Source organism: Balaenoptera borealis (assembly GCF_965194805.1).
Source record: "Balaenoptera borealis genome assembly, chromosome: 15".
Classification (NCBI taxonomy): Eukaryota; Metazoa; Chordata; class Mammalia; order Artiodactyla; family Balaenopteridae; genus Balaenoptera; species Balaenoptera borealis.
Genome location: NC_138871.1, coordinates 24650512 through 24670416, shown reverse-complemented (window position 1 = coordinate 24670416; position 19905 = coordinate 24650512). Strand labels below are relative to the sequence as shown.

At 34.7% G+C, this 19905-nt stretch overlaps 1 long non-coding RNA gene across 1 annotated transcript in view; it reads left to right on the top strand.

The window, feature by feature from the left end:
- Window positions 1-18756, top strand: part of LOC309611960 — a 161709-nt gene extending 142953 nt beyond the window's left edge. Inside the window, exon 2 of the long non-coding RNA XR_014234859.1 lies at window positions 766-18756. This is a non-coding gene — a long non-coding RNA (uncharacterized lncRNA). The remainder of the gene's footprint in view (window positions 1-765) is intronic.
- The last annotated feature ends 1149 nt before the right edge of the window (window positions 18757-19905 follow it).

The window sequence follows — 19905 nt, the reverse complement described above, 5'->3', positions numbered from 1 at the left end:
AATCTCCCTTTCAAATGTAAGTTTTCCTTAGAGAATGATAAGCAGTACCCGAGGCTTCATGTGTGTGAATCAATCAAAAGTAAGCAAACTGCAATATCTGAAGAACTCCATAGATTTGTCAAAAGTGAAAATAAAGTTATTGGGAAGATATGCATTACACTTAACCTCTTCTTTTATTACATTCTGGTCTTAAACCAATTCTGAACTTGTAGGCAGATGGCAATGGGTAATTAAAATGCTAGCAAAATACAGAAGATGAAAGTAATTTATACATTTCTGTAATGACAGGCATAAAAATTATGCACACCGTTTGCAATGAAGTGATGCATGAAAGATGAGGACTAAAATCAAATATGTTGCTGGGTAAAATAGCATCTATCAAGGTGCTCTATTTTCCTTTGTGTTAAACTTGAGAAAGACACTGATTTACACCTGAGGACCTAAAGGAACAAGGCAAAATTTTTCAAACTATGATAGATACATATATTTCTGGATATTATACAAATCTTGGAAACATAATCTTTGACAACTTGTTTTTGTTCCTGGGGATAAAAAGTTACATCGGTCAAAATCAAAGGGAAATAATCACAATAATTTTTAATGCAAATTCACAAATGCCACATGGGGAATTACACTATTAACTCCCATAAATTAAATTAAATGTTAAAAGTGGAGATATGAGATGCAAACTTTGCTTTCCACTTAAGATTTTTTTCTTGCTGTATTATTTTAATTTAAAAATAATGCCAAGATAACACATTTTAGTAATAAAAATTTGAAGATCAGATAAAGCCACAATAAAATTAAAATCTTTTGTAATTTCATCATTCAAAATAACCTTGGTTAAATTTTGAATTGTCATTTAATTCCAAAAAGGATTGCAATACTATGTACTGCTTTATAATTCAACAATTTTCTATTTTCTTTAAATAAGTTTTATATAACCATTTAAAATCATAATATTTTATTCCATGTGTGGATGCATAGGAGTTAAGTAAATACTTGCTCCTGTATTTGAGGTGGCTTTCAATTTTTTGGTTATGATCAAATTATTTAAATATTTTAATTTTATAGCAAAATGTCAGAAATGGTGCTAAAGTATTTCTTTAGGGTAGAATAAGAACTAAAATTGGGGTTTCTCTGTTAAAACATTTGTATGCTTTCATGGTTTTTCATATATCATGCTAAATTGTCCTGTAGGAAATCTGTGCTAATTTAAACTCCCATCCCCTGGGTTGGAGAATACCTAGTCCCTCCTGTTCTCATTAACTTCAACTATTCTTCTTTTTCTTCTCAATTTTCACGATTGAAATGTGAGATATATCTTTATTGTTTAATTTAGATTTCTCTGATTAATACTGAGGCTGAACATTTTTCTGCCATTTATAGACTCTATACTAGTTATTTATTATCTATTCATAACTTTTACCCATTTTCTAATGAAATCTAATTTTGTTTTTTAATTTTTGAAAAAATAGTTAACATGAAACCTACCCAAATAACAAAATTTTAAGTGCACAATATAGCATTATTAATTATATAAACAATGTTATACAACAGATCTCTAGAAATTTTTCACCTTGTGTGACTGAAACTCTGTGGGCATTGCACAAAACTCCCCATTTCCCCCTCCTTCCGCCCCTGGCAACCACCATTCAGCTTTCTGCTTCTTTAAGTTTCACTACTTTACATAACTCATATAAGTAGAATCATGCAGTACTTGTCTTTCTGTGACTGGCTTATTTCACTTAGCATAACATCCCCATGGGTCATCCGTGTTGTTGCATATAACAGGATTTCCTTCCTTTTTAAGGCTGAATAATATTTTTTGTATGTAAATACCACATTTAATCTATTCATCCATGATGGATATTTAGGTTGTTTCCACATCTTGGTTATTGTGAATAATGCTGCAATGAACATGAAGGTGCAAATATCTCTTTGAGATTCTATTTTTAATTCTTTTGTAAAAAGTATACATGAATAGGTTAATGGATCATATGGTAGTTCTACTTTTAATATTTTGAGGGACCACTGTACTGTTCTTCATATCACATGCACCATTTTACATTCACATTAATAGTGAACAAGGGTTCCAATTTATCCATATCCTTGCAAACATTTGTGGTTTGTTTTTTTGTCTTTAATGCCCATCCTCACAGGTGTGTGTTTTTGATTTGCATTTCCCTGATGATTAATGATGCTGAGAATCTTTTCATGTACCTGTTTGCCATTTATATTTCTATTTTTGGAGAAACATCTACTTAAGTCCTTTGTCCATTTTTAGCTAGATTGTTTTTTTAGTTGTTGAGTTATAGGAGTGCCACTAGTCTTCTTCTAGTTTTTTTTTTTTTTTTTTTTTTTTGCTGGCTCTAATGTGGCTGGTTTCATACACATGTGGGGTGCAGAAGCCTCTTAACTGGTTTCTGGATTGGTCTGTGTATTGTTGAATTATTGTTGTTGGGGGCTTCCTATTCTGCCATCTTATTGATGTCATGCTCCAATTTATTTTATGTATTGAGTTTTAAGATTTTAAAACTTCATATGTGTTACAGTCTTCCTCTATCTGTATTTTAATTTTGTTTATACACAAATGCATAGCACTTATACAATTTTTGTGCAGAAATATATTGATCTCTTCATCTGTGATTTTGCTGGTGTTACTTCCTCCATTCCAAAGGAAAATATTTACCTGTATTTTTAAATAGTTGATAGTTTCATTTTTACTTAAACTTTTAATTTATCTGAAATTTATTTATACACAAAGAGAATGGCAGACATAGAACTTTGCTTTTCCTAAATATAATTTAATAGTAAACCAATTCAATTTTTGGTAGATTTAGCAAGCCGTATATACCATATCCTAAATAATGACATTTGCTTGGTATGATTTCAATCTTCTTAAATTTGCCAAGACTTGTATTGTGACCTAACACATGATCTATCTCAGAGAATGTTCCATGTTTGCTTGAAATAATGTGTATTCTGCTGCTGCCAGATGAAATGTTCTATATATGTCTGTTAGGTTTATCTGGTCTAACATGTACATTACGTCCAACATTTCCTCATTGATTTTCTGTCTGGATGATCTATCCTTTGTTAAAAGTGGGATGTTGAAATGCCCTGTTAGTATTGCATTGCTGTCTATATCTCCGTTCAGATTTGTTATTTCCTTTATATGTATAAGTGCTCCAATGTTGGTTGCATAAATATTTACAAGCATTATATCTTCTTGATAGATTAATCCCTCTGTCATTATATAATGACCTTGTTTGTCTCTTGTTACAGTCTTTGGCTTAAAGTCTATATAACAACCCCTGCTTTCTTTGACTTTCATTCACATAAAATATCTTTTTCTATCCCTTCACTTTTAGTCTGTGTATATCTTTAAAGCTGAAGTGAGTCTCTTGTAGGCAGAATACAGTTGGAGCTTTTTAATAAAATCCACTCATCTACTCTTTGTCTTTTTTTCAATATAAATTTATTTATTTATTTATTTTTGGCCACGTTGGGTCTTTGTTGCTGTGTGTGGGCTTTCTCTAGTTGTGGCGAGTGGGGGCTACTCTTCATTGCGGTGCACAGGCTTCTCATTGTGGTGGTTTCTCTTTGTTGCGGAGCACAGGCTCTAGGCGCATGGGTTTCAGTAGTTGTGGCACTCGGGCTCAGTAGTTGTGACTCACAGGCTTAATTCCTCTGTGGCATGTGGGATCTTCCTGGACCAGGGCTTGAACCCATGTCCCCTGCATTGGCAGATGATTCTTAACCACTGTGCCACCAGGGCAGTTCTACTCTTTGTCTTTTATTGGAGAATTTAGTCCGTTTACATTTAAAGTAATTATTGATAGGTATGGACTTACTATTACATTTTGTTAATTGATTCCTGGCTGTTTGGTAATTCTATTTTCTGTTGGTCTCAACCTATTGATAGTGATGCTGTTGGCTAGAATTGCCTGAAGCACTCACTTGGGCCCATACTAATTGTGACAGACCCCCATTGACATTTCCTCAACTGGAGCCAATATTGTGGTTTGACCATCCCTTGTGGTTCTTATTATGACTATAAGATGCAATTCAGCAACAACTGTCAGGGGACTTTGAAAAAACAAGGTTTATTGCTCATAGATCCTGGAGGATACACAGCATGCCTGAGACCACACAGCAAGGTTGTGGAAAGAGGAGAACAGACCTGGGGTTCTGCCTTTATTGCAATTGAGACTAGGGTGCCTAGTGTTTTGTGAGTTTAATCTTATTGGTGAATTTTAAATTATAGTCATATATATTTATACATATATATAAAGTTTCAATTTTAGTATGTTTTCAAATAAACAAAAATCATACAAAAAATTACCTGTAGTCTCCTTAACTACAATCAACATTTTTATACAACTCTTACCATGCTTTAGTCTATGTGTATATATGTGTATGTGTACATAATGCATATGTTTATGTATATATGTATATATACATGTTTTCAAAAATAAAATTGAATTATTATATTATTACTTTTTTATTATAATTATTAATTATTATTTTATTACTTTCTGACATAACAGGTAGTCTGTTATGTCAACTAAAAATTTCATTCAATTTCTTTTAACAGAGACATAATAATTGTTGCTTAAATAAATTAGGAGGTTTTTTCTTTTCACATAAAGAATTCCAGAATTGAATAGTTCTCCACAAACTCTCAGGAATCTAGGCTTCCTCTGTCTTTTTGCTTTATTATGTCTTTACATGTGGACTCCATTTTCTAGGTCACAAAAGAATTGCTAAAACTCAGCCACAACTCAGTCTGTTTTACAGGTTAGAATTAGAGAAAAACGCAAGGAGACCAAAGGAGCTTCAGATGGAAGCTATATCTGTATTCTTTAAAAAGCTCTCCTTGAAGCTCATCAAACAATATTCACTTACATATCATTGGTCAGTACTTTTAGTTTTTATCTGGTCTTTTTTTTATCCTAAATAAAGTCAAGGTTTTATTACAGGAGAGCAAGGGATCATGGATACTGCCAAGTAGCAGTCTATGCTATTTCCTTTTACCATGAAATATTTTTCTACGGCCACACTTTTTTTGGTTCATATTTAACAGTAACATTTAACCAAGTCCCTGTGTTGGACATTAGTTTTTTAAAGGCTTCACTCTTATGAAGAGGACTGTGATGAACATCCCACAGTTGTAAATCTGTATATCTGAGATAATATCCTTAAAATAAATTTCTAGAAGTGGAATTGCCAAGTGAAAAGATATGCATCATTTTTAGACTTTTTGATGGGAATTGCCAAAAACCAGGCTTCTGAACTTTGTGGGTTTTTTTTTTAATCATTTCTTGACTTGTAATTTTGGACAAAACACCATGATTTAGGATGGTGTTTCTCAAATTTTGTCTACTGCATCTATTTTCTCCTGCATTAAAAAAAAAATCTTGTCAATGTTACTGGGAAGACCAGCATAGTTTGTGATGAGATCACATTGAGGTGGTGTCTAGTTTTGATTAAACATTATGAGTGAATTATTAAATCCTGCAAAGAAGAGACATCTGCATTGCCATGTACATTATCTTGGAACATAAACAAGGCTGCAGATAAGCTGGGGAATTGTTAGTGCTCCATGGAACACACTCAATCAGCACTGCAGGAAAGAAAGAGATTGTTTCTTATAACCACTAAAAAAATTTCTTGTAAATGTTAGGAGTTCATTCTGTGATATACTGGGATTCATTTTAAAAACATAAACATAAACATTTAGCTTTTACACACACACACACACACACACACACACAGGACCATTTAATTTGTAGGTGCAGTTCAATACCCATAAAACATTCCCTGAGAAACATTTTGAAAATATTATACATAAGCCTTTATAGAAAATTTTATAGACAAATGTGTGACTCTGATATGAAATTCTATTAAGGTAATATCCAAAGAGATGTATTATTCCTTTTCTGTTCTTTGAATTAATTTTGGTTAGGCATCCAGAGCAAGAAGGAGAACTGTCCCTCTTGGCATATGGGGATGTTTAGCATGCTACTAATAGTGAATACAGTTGAAAGCAAATGTTAGAATCAGGAATCATCCAGAAAGGTACAGATCACCATGGAAATTAAACTAAGACAAAAAAAAAAAAATGCTTAATTTTGGAGGAAACTGAGGAAGCAAAGCAGAGCAAAACAATAATTAGACAAATTATGGCTGAAATTACATGACCATATTATATCCTCAACAAAGATAAACAGATAAGTAACACAGATCTAAATTCAGTGGGAGCATTGGTAAATCCTCTCTTGCTTATCTTGATCACTCCTAGCCTATTTATTTTCTTTCCTGTATTAAAGTTATTTGACTTGTATGACCAAAGATAAATTTATTGTATCTGGTAAATTTAATCTTATAAGGAGCATTTCTATACACAGTGGCATTTGCAATCTTATTTTTTTTTAATTTCAGTATTATATTACTGCATTTGTTTTCTCCTTACATATCCTTCAAGAAATCCCCAATAAATGTAAATTTAACAAAACTAAATATCTTTCTAATGTACAAACATATATGAAACCTAAGTTGAACAAGAAGAATAAGTAGAATCTAACCAGTTAAAAAAATTTAATTTTATGTGTGATTCATTGTAAACCTTTGAATATATCTGCTTTTTTCCCCCATTTTGATTACCTTGCCTCTTTAACTCTCTTCCCTGCCTCCACAACCTGAGATAAAGCTCCACACCATCTTAGCTCCAAGGATGTCAGGAGCATATGGCGGTGTTTTAAAGGAATATCTCCCAAGATAAATCAGAGAAGTCTTAGGTGACACTACAAGTTTGCACAGTACATGATTTTTGTCTCTATGGAAGACTGAATGAAATCAGACATTGGATAACTTATTTTTTCTGTTAAATTTATTAGAAAATATTTACCACTTACAAAGAGGTAAAATGAATAATACAGTTAATGTTTGTGCACACATACCCAGTTTGAGAAGTAAAACATTAACAATACAGTTGATACCTCCCCTGTGGTATATTCATGTAATGGAATAGTAAACAGCAGTACAAATAAATTAATCATAGCACACATGAACAAGAATAGATTTTAAAAGCATAATGTTGAATTTAAAAAATCAAGTTGCAGAAGAGTAATACAGTAGGGTTCATATATGTGTAGCATCCTACTGTAATATATATACACTATATAAGTATCATATGATATACTGTATGCACCATACATAAATTATGCATCATATACACATTACATGTTCACATTTCATACAATTATATGTTATATATCTCTATATATTATATATTTATAGGGGACACATATAAGAAGGTAAATATTAAGAAATCGCTCTCTTGTTTATAGGCATATCATTGTCATTAAAGGAAAGTAATTTTAATAGTACTTGCTAAACATGGTAATGGAATGCCAAAATTTGACTGCTCTAGATTTTAAAAGTGAACATCAGAACAGATAATTAAATTCCTGTGAGTATATTGAGACCCATGTAACATTTATTGCTTTCTTACCAAGTGCTAGACATTAAGATAACAATATTTTCACATCGATCCTCACAATCACCCTAAGAGGCAGATATTACTCAGAAATCACAATCCCATTACCTTCCATCCTTACCATTTTACCTCCCCATCCACACTTATTCCCTTTACTTTCACCCATTGCACTATCTCTGCATTCCAACCTTAGCATTTGCCTGAAGTGTCCACACAGCCTTGGAATCTATTTTCAAACTTCTTATTTTCTTAAGCATGTCCAAGTCCTTCATTACTTTCACCACCTTATCATTATAAGCAGAGTTGAGTTAACTCACATGTACCTCTATTTTAGTCCTAGAGTTATTTATGTCATGGTATCATCTCTTAGACTGTCTGGTTTATTTTTAAAATATTTATTTATTTGGCTGCATCAGGTCTTAGTTGCAGCATGTGGGATCTCCATTGCAACATGTAGAATCTTTCATTGCAGTACACTGGCTTCCCTCTAGTTGTGGCACATGGGTTCCAGAGTGTGCAGGCTCAGTACTTGTGGCATGTTGGCTCTCTAGCTGTGGTGCATAGGCTCTAGAGCACACGGGTTCAATAGTTGCTACACACAGGCTCAGTAGCTGTGGCACGTGAGCTTAGTTGCCCCGCAGCATATGGGATCTTAGTTCCCCGACCAGGAATCAAACCTGCGTCTCCTGCATTGTAATGTAGATTCTTAACACTGGACCTCTAAGGAAGTCCCAGACTGTCTGATGCTTGATGATGAGATTATTTTTATCCCTGGACTTCTAGAAGTTAGGTTTATATTTAAACTTATGTATTTGTTTAATTGAATTGACTCTTTTCCTAAGAAAGTTGTTTGTTGGGTAAAAAAGCTGCAGGAAAATAAGAAAAGAAGATGACATTCTTTTGGGGACATAGTTTGCAACCTTTAGTAACTCTGAGTACAGGGATTTGGCTCTCAGTATACACCCACTCTCTACTTAGATCTGAGAACAGGGAGAGTTAGGAGGACGGGCAAACTGGAAGGGAATCAAAAAGTGTATATGCCATAAGCTCACCTAGAATTATCCAGTTAGAAGTTGAGAGAATACAAAGAATAAGAATACTATTTTAAGACTTGTGATTAATAAGGCTACAAGAAAAGGAATAAATGGAAGAATATAGTGTTGAGATGTAATAAGAAAAACACAGGTCCTTTGTATTATCACATTTTCATTTGCCACTCTTTTTCTTTGTGAATTAATGGATGTGAAGGAAATCCATAAATAAGTGGGAAAGTCAGGGAAAGTTGCATTACAAGATAGGAATAAAGTCCATAAAATAAAATTCACTATTAAAAAAACTAAGGATAAAAGTTAGAAAATAACTGATCTTTAACTACTTATTTCATGTTTATTACAGATTTTAATGTTGCCAAAGATTAAAGAAGTATAATCCATAACCTTTGTTTTTAAGGTATTAACTACGTTGTTGGGAAGAGAAGGTTTATCTGCATGAAATAACTAGAAAATATCATGGAATTTTATGGTGGCAACTGTGTGTGCTGTAGCAATTCAGACATGTCCAAGGACATGTCTGCCAAGTGTCAGACATGTCCTTGGAATGTACATGAATTATTATGGTTTGCTCCTCTAGATAACTGAAGAGTATAGACTATTTCTTGTTTACAGATGAGGACACTGAGTGTCCAGGGAATAACACATAATAAGCAGTACAGCAAAGTCATCTAAACAATCAATCATAAAATATCTCTTACTCTCTTAAAAATATCAACTGGCATCATATTTCCTACCAGATTAAGTCTAAACTGTTTAGCCAGGTAATCAAGACTCTGCTGTACAATGTAGTGGAAGCCAGATGATCCAGGTTCTATGCATGGATCTGTTAGCAACTGCACTTTAGGTTTTTTTTTTTTTCTTTAATTGAGGTAGCATTCACATAACCTAAAATTAACCATTTTAAAGTGAACAATTCAGTGGCATTTATTATTCACAATGTTGTGGAACCATCACTTCTATTTAGTTCCAAAACATTTTGATCACCCCAAAATAATATCCTATATCTATAAAGCGTTACACCCCATTCTTTCCTCTTTCTCATCACTGACAACTACCAACTTGCTCTCTGTTTCTATGGATTTACTTATTATGGGTATTTCATATAAAAGGAATCTACAATGTGTGTTCTTTTGTGTCTGGCTTCTTTCACTTGGCATAATGTTTTCAAGGTGCATCCATATTGTAGTATGTATCAGTACTTTATTGCTTTTTATGGCTGAATAATATTCCATTGCATGTATATACCACAATTTGTTTATTCATTTATCCATTGATGGATATTTGCATTGTTTCTACCTTTCCAAATAAAAGAGTGTTTGGTCTCTGAGCAAGATTCATATTATTCACTTTAGCACTGGCAGAGGAAAACAAATTTCTGTCTCCAATATATCCAAAACCCACTAAACTCAGATTAACTTTATCTGGTCACATGATTATTCTCAAACCAATCATTTTCCTAGTATGTTGGAGGTCTATGTCTGACCCAGTGAAGGCTCCATCTCAATCGTTGGGGCTAGGGTGGAGAAAGACACTGTAATTGACAGTTACATTAGGAACAACATGAAACCAGAGTGAGGGAGGCAGGTTTTCAAAAAAAAAATAGACTTGATAGATGGACAAAGTCAACAGTAACCAACTGCTCTAAGCTTCACCTGTTGCTTCATCTAAAATTAGACCTTGTTTGCCCCAGAAATTCTGATTATTGAGACGTGTATTACTTCCCTTCTTTGCTATCTGGCCACTATTATCAGAGTTAGAATCTACCAGAAAATATTTCTAAAGTATAGAGGAATAAAGTGATAAAGAAAACTTGATTCTTGCTTCAGATGACTTCAGGGTAGTTAAAGAGTAGACACACAAAGGGGAAATTTGTCTAGAGGAAAGATGATTATCTTATAAATAAATAGAGTAACTCTTAAATAAGGCAGTCTTTATGCTTTCCTAAACTCCAGAAGAAATCTTCTTCCCTATCCCTATTTTAAACAGATGCCAAACAGAGCCTTACAAATACAGGCACATCTGAGTACTCCCTGAACTCCCTGGTTTGAAGTTAGCACTGCAACTTTGCAGTTTGGGTTTTCTTGTGTTTTTGGGTTTTTTTGTTTTTTGTTTTTTCCTGAATGCTTATAATACTCCTTTGTTAACAGCAAAATTCAGATGTTTTATGTAGGTATATCTAGGTACTTGTATTGCTTTTCTAATAATTTATTTTAGTATAAGAAAATCTTCACCTGAGGTCCATAAATTATATTTTATTTTTGAGAATCCATGAACTTTGAAATTTTATGCAAAATTGTAACTTCTGTAGTCTTTCCTGGGAAGAGCTTTATGTTTTCCATTATACTCTAAATTGTGTACTTTGTCCTATTTATCAACATTATGAGAAAAATTCTGATGCTTCTTTCAAACAGCAGAAACATTTTTCAGTACTGTTGTTAATACTTTTTATAATATTGTGGTGGCATTTTTAATTTATTTTAAACTTTATATCTCAACCATCTTACTCTTTTGATTCCTGCCTACATTACATTATGTTCCCTTTTGACTTTCTGAGGGAAGGGAACAAGATGGTCAAGTAGGAAGATCCTGGACTTGCCTCCTTCCACGGACACACTAAAACTACAACTACACATAGAGTGACTCTCTGAGAATTATCTGAAGACTGGTAGAAAAGATTTTCCACAACTAAGCATAAAACAAAAAAAATACATTGAGACATATGGGAGGGGCAGAGATGTGGTCTGAATGGGACCCACACCTTTGGTGTGGCAATCCACAGTCAGAAGGATATCACAACCATGGAAGTCCTCTCTGAGGAGTGAGGGATCCAAACCGCACATCAGTATCCACAGGCAAGTGGACCTGCACCAGGAAAATGAGCCCCTATAACATCTGGCTTTGAAAACCAGTGGGACTTATGTCCGGGAGATCCAGAGAACTGTAAGAAATAAGACACCACTCTTGGGCTTCCCTGGTGGCGCAGTGGTTGAGAATCTGCCTGCCAATGCAGGGGACACGGGTTCGAGCCCTGGTCTGGGAAGATCCCACATGCCGCGGAGCGGCTGGGCCCGTGAGCCACAATTACTGAGCCTGCGCGTCTGGAGCCTGTGCTCTGCAACAAGAGAGGTCGCGATAGTGAGAGGCCCGCGCACCGCGATGAAGAGTGGCCCCCACTTGCCGCAACTAGAGAAAGCCCTCACACAGAAACGAAGACCCAGTACAGCCAAAATAAATAAATTAATTAATATTTAAAAAAAAAGACACCACTCTTAAAGGGTGCAGGCCAAAATATACTCACTTGGAGTTCCAGTGCAGTGGCAGCTGTTTGAAAGGTGTACAGGTCGTACATGTAGGAGATTCATTGACTAACTTGGGGGCAGGTGCTGGGGAGGCAGGGATATGTTAGATCTTTCTCCAGGTGCAGAGGTGCTAGTGGGCACCAGAGTTTTTGCTCAACTTCTGCCTAGTTGGCCCTACACTAGTGGGCATCATTCCTGACTCACCACATCTATCCTACTAGTGCTGCTTGTGTGCGTCAGGCCCACCTATGAACTCACTCTAGCTGTTACTCCTCCAAATTGGCTGCCCAGTTCACACTCCTGGTGGGCATCCCTGGCCAACAACAGAGCCCCTCCAAAGCAGTCTTTCCTCCACCACACCTGACAGGAAATCTTGGCCACAGCGGAACCCCTACAAACTGTCCCCTGCCTCACCACACCTGGTGGATACCCTTGGCCAGCAGTGGAATCCTGTGAAAGTAATTCTTTCCCTGGGGGCCAGTCCTACACAGCAGAGCACCTGAAACAGTTATGGCCAATGCTTATGCCAGGCACACCAGCAAGCGACTGGGTACACTAGCACACTCACAAAGTCATGGCTTAGTTACAAAAGGGAGGTGCATGCAGCCCACTTAAGGGACACTCCTGGAGCACCTTGCAACCAGGGCTGACTGTGCTACTGGGCCCCATAGGACATCTTCTACATAAAGCTACTCCTTCAAAACTGGGATATATAGCTGATCTACCTAATATATAGAAACAGAGTTAAGCAAACTGAGGAAACAAAGAAGTATGTCCCAAATGAAAGAGCAAGACAAAACCTCAGAAAAAGAACTAAATGAAACAGAAATAAGTAGTCTACCAGATAAAGGGTTCAAAATAATGGTTATAAAAATACTCAATGAACTCAGGAGGACAATGGAGAAACATAGTGAGAACTTCAAGAAAGATAAAAAATACAAAAAAAAAGTTGAAGAATACCATAACTGAAGTAAAGAATACAATCTCCAGCATATTAGAAGATGCAGAAGAATAGATCAGTGAACTGGACGACAGGTAGTAAAAATCACCTAATCAAAACATCAAAAATAAAAAATAAATTAAAAAATGAAGATAGTTTAAGAGACCTCTGGGAAATCAACAGTGCTAACATTCACATTGAGGGAGTCCTAGAAGAAGAGAAAAAGAAAGGGAGAGAAAATGTGTTTGAAGAAATAATGTCTGAAAACTTTCCTAACCTGGCAAAAGAAAGAGACATTCCAGTTCAGGAAGCAGAGAGTCCCAAACAAGTTAAACCCAAAGAGACACACACCAAGACACACTATAATTAACTTGTAAAAAGTTAAACAGAGAACTTAAAAAGCAACATGAGAAAAACAATTAGTTACATAAAAGTGAACCCCCACAAGAATTTCAACTGACTGTTCAGGAGAAACTTTAAAGGCCAGAAGGGAGTGGTAGGACTAATTCAAAGTGCTGAAAAGAAAAAAAAAAAAAAAAACTTAAATTTTAAACTCTACCTGGCAAAATTATCATTCAGAATTGAAGGAGAGATAAAGAGCTTCTCAGACAAGCAAAAGCTAAAGGAATTCCTTACCACTAAGCCAACATTAGAAGAAATGTTAAACAAGCTTTAAACAGAAAAGATCATAACTAGACATATAAAAATAACTTTAAAAAATCTCACTGGAAAATTCAAACATAGTAAAGGGTATTGAATCACCTACTTATATAGCTAGTATGAAGGTTAAAAGACAAAAGTAGTCAAATTGTCTATATCTACAATAATAGGGTAAAGAATAAATAAAATTTTTAAAACATAAAATATGATATCAAAAACATGAACCATGGGGGTAAATAAAAATGTAATGCTTTTAGAATGTGCTCAAATTTAAGTGAGCTTAAAATAGAAGACAATATAAATAGGCTGCTATATAAGAACCTCATGGTAAAAAAAAAAAATCTGTAAGAGATACACAAAAAACAAAGAGAAAGGAAAACAAGCATAACACTAAAAAATGTTATCAAATCACAAGCGAAGAGAGCAAAAAAAGATCAAAGGAACAAAAAAGAACTACAAAAAAAAAAAACCCAAACAATTAACAAAATGACAGTAAGTACATACAAATCAATAACTGCTTTAAATTTAAATGGACTAAACACACCATCAAAAGACATAGAATGACTGAATGGATACAGTATAAGACATATATATATATATATAATGCCTACAAGAAATACACTCAGGCCTAAAGTTACACATAGACTGGAAGTGAGGAGGTGAAAAACAATATTACATGCAAATGAAAAGGAAAAGAAAGCTAAGGTAGCAATACTTATATCAGACGAGACAGATTTTTAAAACAAAGATTAACAAGACAAAGGAAAGCATTACATAAAGGGATTAATCCAACAAGAAGATATAACACTTGCAACTATATATACACCCAACATAGGAGCACCTAAATACATAAGGCAAATATTCACAGACACAAAGGGAGAAAAATGGCAGTAACACAATAATAGTAGAGGACTTTAACACCACTTACATCAATGGCTCCAGGCAGAAAATCAAAAAGAAACATCGGCTTTAAGTGACACCTTAGACAACTCTGTCTTAATAGAGACACACAGAACATTTGCTACAAAAATAGAAGAATACACATTCTTTTTCAGGTACACATGAACTTTTCTCTAGGATAGACCAACTGTCAGGCTACCAAACAAGTCTCAAAAAGTTTAAGAAAATTCTAATCATACCAAGCATCTTTTCTGATGACAAAAATATGACTAGAAATCAACTACAAGGAAAATACTGCAAAACCCACAAACATGTGGAGTCTGAATAACACATTACTAAACAACCAATGGGTTATTGAAGAAATGAAAAAAACAGAAAAACTTGAGACAAATAAAAATGGAAGCACAATGATCCAAAATCTATTGGATACACAAATGAAAATCTAAGAGGGAACTTTATAGACATACAGGCTTACATAAGGAAACAAAAATATCTCAAAAAAAAAAAAAACAAACTAAATTACACCAACAGAAACTACAGAAAGAAGAACAAACAATATCAAAAGTTAGTAGAAAGAAGGAAATAATAAAGATGAGAGTGAAAATAAATGAAATAGAGACTAAAACCATATAAAAGATCAATGAAAATAAGAGCTGGTTCTGTGAAAGGATTAAAAAAATGATAAACTTTTAGCCATACTCATCATGTAAAAAAGAAAGAGGAACAAAATAAATAAAATTGCAAGTGAAAGAGAAGATACAACTGACACCACAGAAATATAAAGATCATGAGCGACTGCTACAAACAATTACATGTCAACAAATTGGTCAACCAAGATGAAATGGATAAATTCCTAAAAATGTACAATCTTTCAAGAACTGAATCAGGAAGAAATAGAAAATCTGCACAGACTGATCACTAGTAATGAAATTAAATCAATAATCAAAAACCTCCAAACATGCAAAATTCCAGGACCAGTCTACACCAGTGATTCTACAAAACTTTCTCAAACTATTCCAAAAAATTGAAGAGAAAAGAATTCTTACAAAGACACCAAAAAAAAGAAAATTACAGGTCAATAACTCTGATAAATACAGATGCAAAATCCCTCAATAAAATATTAGCAAACCTAATCCATCAATACATTAAAAGGATCATACACCATGATCAAAAGGGATTTATCCCAGGGATGCAAAGATGTTTCAACATCTGCAAATCAAAAATTATGATACACCACATTAACAAATTGAACAATAAAAATCAAATATTCATCTCAATTGAGGCAGAAAGAGCTTTTGAACAGTTTAACATCTATTTTTGGTAAAAATCTCAAAAGAGTGCATATAAAGGAACAATTCCTTAACAAAATAATGGCCATATATGACAAGCCCACATCTAACATTATACTCAATGGCAAAAAGATGAAAGCATTTTCTCTAAGATCAGGGACAAGACAAGAATGCCCACTCTCACCACTTTTATTCAACATAGTATTGGAATCCTAACCACAGTAATTGAGAAAACAAAAAAATAAAAGACATCCAGTTGGAAAGGATGCAGCAAGATTCTCACTGTTTACAGAAGACAGATACTATGTATGGAAAACCCTTAATACTCCTTGAGAAAAAGTTGATTACAACTAATAAATTCAGTAAAGTTGTAGAATACAAAATTAATGTGAAAAAATCTGTTGTGTTTTTTTCCTCTTAATCTCCTCACCAATTTCTCTCATCTTCTGACATTCCTCCTTTATGTCAACCACCTGTTTGTTCTCTGTATCTATTAATCTGTCCCTGTTCTGTTACATTTGTTCTTTTTTTTTCCAGATTCCACATATAAGTGAAATCATGCAGTATTTGTCTTTCTCTGCCTGATTGATGTCACTTAACATAATACCCTCCAGGTCCATCTATGTTGTCACAAATGGCAGGATTTCATTTTTTATGGCTGGCTGATACTGCATTGTACATGTATACTGCATCTTCTTTATCCATTCATCTATCAAAGAGCATCTAGGTTGCTTCCATATCTTTGCTATTGTAAAGAATGCTTCAATGACATAAGGGTACACATATCTTTTTGAATTAGTGTTTTTGTTTTCATTGGGAAAATATCCAGGAGTAGAATTGCTGGATTGTGTGGTAACTATATTTTAATTTTGGGGGGAACCTCTATTCTATTGTCCATAGTGGCTGCACCAATTTACATCCCCACCAACAGTGCACAAGGTTTTCCTTTTCTCCACATCCTTGCCAACATTTATTTATTTATTTTTAAAATAAATTTATTTATTTATTCATTTATTTAATTTTTGGCTGCCTTGGGTCTTCGCTGCTGCATGTGGGTTTTCTCCAGTTGCTGAGAGAGAGGGCTGCCCTTCATTGCAGTGCACGGGCTTCTCATTGCGGTGGCTTCTCTTATTGAGAAGCATGGGCTCTAGGTGTGCGGACTTCAGTAGTTGTGGCACACGGGCCTCAGTAGTTGTGACTTGTGGGCTCTAGAGCACAGGCACAGTAGTTGAAGCACACAGGCTTAGTTGCTCCGTGGCATGTGAGATCTTCCCCAACCAGGGCTCCAACCCATGTCCCCTGCATTGGCAGGTGGATTCTTAACCACTGTGCCACCAGGGAAGCCCCTTGCCAACATTTATTATTAGTCTTTTGATAATAGCCATTCTGACAATGTAAGATAACATCTCATTTTGGTTTTGATTTGTATTTCCCTGGAGATTACTAATGCTAAGCAAATTTCATGTGTCTGTTGGCCATTTGGATGTCTTCTTTGGAAAAATGTGTATTTAAATCATCTGTCCATTTTATAATAGATTTGATGTTTTGAGTTGAGTTGTATAAGTATTTTGTATATTTTGGATGTTAAATCATTATCGGATCTATCTTATGAAAGTACCTCCTATTCAGTAGATGGCCTTTTCATTTTGTTGATAGTTTTGCTGTACAAAAGGTTTTATTTAAAAAAAAATTTTTTTAAACATGTTTATTGGATTATAATTGCTTTACAACGGTGTTTTAGTTTCTGCTTTATAACAAAGTGAATCAGTTATACATATACATATATCCCTATAACTCTTCCCTCTTGCATCTCTCTCCGTCCCACTCTCCCTATCCCATTCCTCTAGGTGGTCACAAAGCACCGAGCTGATCTCCCTGTGCTATGCGGCTGCTTCCCACTAGCTATCTATTTTGCATTTGGTAGTGTATATAAGTCTATGCCACTCTCTCACTTTGTCCCAGCTTAACATTCTCCCTCCCTGTATCCACAAGTCCATTCTCTAGTAGGTCTGTGTCTTTATTCCCATCTTACCCCTAGGTTCTTCATGATCATTTTTTTTTATTTTTTAGATTCCATATATACGTGTTAGCATATGGTATTTGTTTCTCTCTTCCTGACTTACTTCACTCTGTATGACAGACACTAGGCCCACCCATATCAATACAAGTAACTCAATTTCGTTTCTTTATATGGCTGAGTAGTATTCCATTGTATATATGTGCCACATCTTCTTCATCCATTCATCTGTTGCTGGACACTTAGTTTGCTTCCACGTCCTGGCTATTGTAAATAGAGCTGCAAGGAACATTGTGGTAAGTGACACTTTTTGAATTATGGTTTTCTCAGTGTATATGCCCAGTAGTAGGATTGCTGGGTCGTATAGTAGTTCTATTTTTAGTTTTTTAAGGAACCTCCATACTGTTCTCCATAGTGGCTGTATCAATTTACATTCCCACCAACAGTGCAAGAGGGTTCCCTTTCTCCACACCCTCTACAGAAATTATTGTTTGTAGATTTTTTGATGAGGGCCATTCTGACTGGTGTGGGATGATATCTCATTGTAGTTTTGATTTGCATTTCTCTGACAATTAATGATGTTGAGTATTCTTTCATGTGTTTGTTGGCAATCTGTATATCTTCTTTAGAGAAATGTTTATTTAGGTCTTCTGCCCATTTTTGGATTGGGATGTTTGTCTTTTAGATATTGAGCTGCATGAGCTGCTTGTAAATTTTGGAGATTAATCCTTTGTCAGTTGCTTCATTTGCAAATATTTTCTCCATTCTGAGAGTTGTCTTTTGGTCTTGTTTATGGTTTCCTTTGCTGTGCACAAGCTTTTAAGTTTCATTACGTGGTACTTGTTTATTTTTGTTTTTATTTCCATTTCCCTAGGAGGTGGGTCAAAAAGGATGTTGCTGTGATTTATGTAATAGAGTGTTCTGCCTATGTTTTCCTCTAAGAGTTTGATAGTGTCTGGCCTTACACTTAGGTCTTTATTCCATTTTGAGTTTATTTTTGTGTACGGTGTTAGGGAGTGTTCTAATTTCATTCTTTTACATGTACCTGTCCAGTTTTCCCAGCACCACTTACTGAAGAGGCTGTCTTTTCTCCACTGTGTATTTGTGCCTCCTTTATCAAAGAATAGGTGACCATATGTGCGTGGGTTTATCTCTGGGCAGTCTATCCTGTTCCATTGATCTATATTTCTGTTTTTGTGCCAGTACCATACTGTCTTGATTATTGTAGCTTTGTAATATAGTCTGAAGTCAGGGAGCCTGATTCCTCCAGCTCCGTTTTTCTTTCTCAAGATTGCTTTGGCTATTCGGAATCTATTGTGTTTCCATAAAAATTGTGAAATTTTTTGTTCTAGCTCTGTGAAAAATGCCAGTGGTAGTTTGACAGGGATTGCGTTGAATCTGTTGATTGCTTTGGGTTGTAGAGTCATTTTCACAATGTTCATTCTTCCAATCCAAGAACATGGTATATCTCTCCATCTGTTTGCATCACCTTTAATTTCTTTCATCAGTGTCTTATAATTTTCTGCATACAGGTCTTTTGTCTCCTTAGGTAGGTTTATTCCTAGATATTTTATTCTTTTTGTTGCAGTGGAAAATTGGAGTGTTTTCTTAATTTCACTTACAGATTTTCATCATTAGTGTATAGGAATGCAAGAAATTTCTGTGCATTAATTTTGTATCCTGCTACTTTACCAAATTCATTGATTGGCTATAGTAGTTTTCTGGTAGCATCTTTAGGATTTGCTATGTATAGTATCATGTCATCTGCAAACAGTGACAGCTTTGCTTCTTCTTTTCTGATATGGATTTCTTTTATTTCTTTTTCTTCTCTGATTGCTGGGGCTAAAGCTTCCAAAACTACGTTGAATAATAGTGATGAGAGTGTACAACCTTGTCTTGTTCCTGATCTTAGTGGAAATGATTTCAGTTTTTCACCATTGAGAATGACGTTGGCTGTGTGTTTGTCATATATGGCCTTTATTATGTTGAGGTAAGTTCCCTCTATGCCTACTTTCTGGAGAGTTTTATCATAAATGGGTGTTGAATTTTGTCAAAAGCTTTCTCTGCATCTATTGAGATGCTCATGTAGTTTTTCTCCTTCAATTTGTTAATATGGTGTATCACAGTGATTGATTTGAGTATATTGAAAAATCCTTGCATTCCTGGGATGAACCCCACTTGATCATGGTCTATGATCCTTTTAATGTGCTGTTGGATTCTGTTTGCTAGTATTTTGTTGAGGAT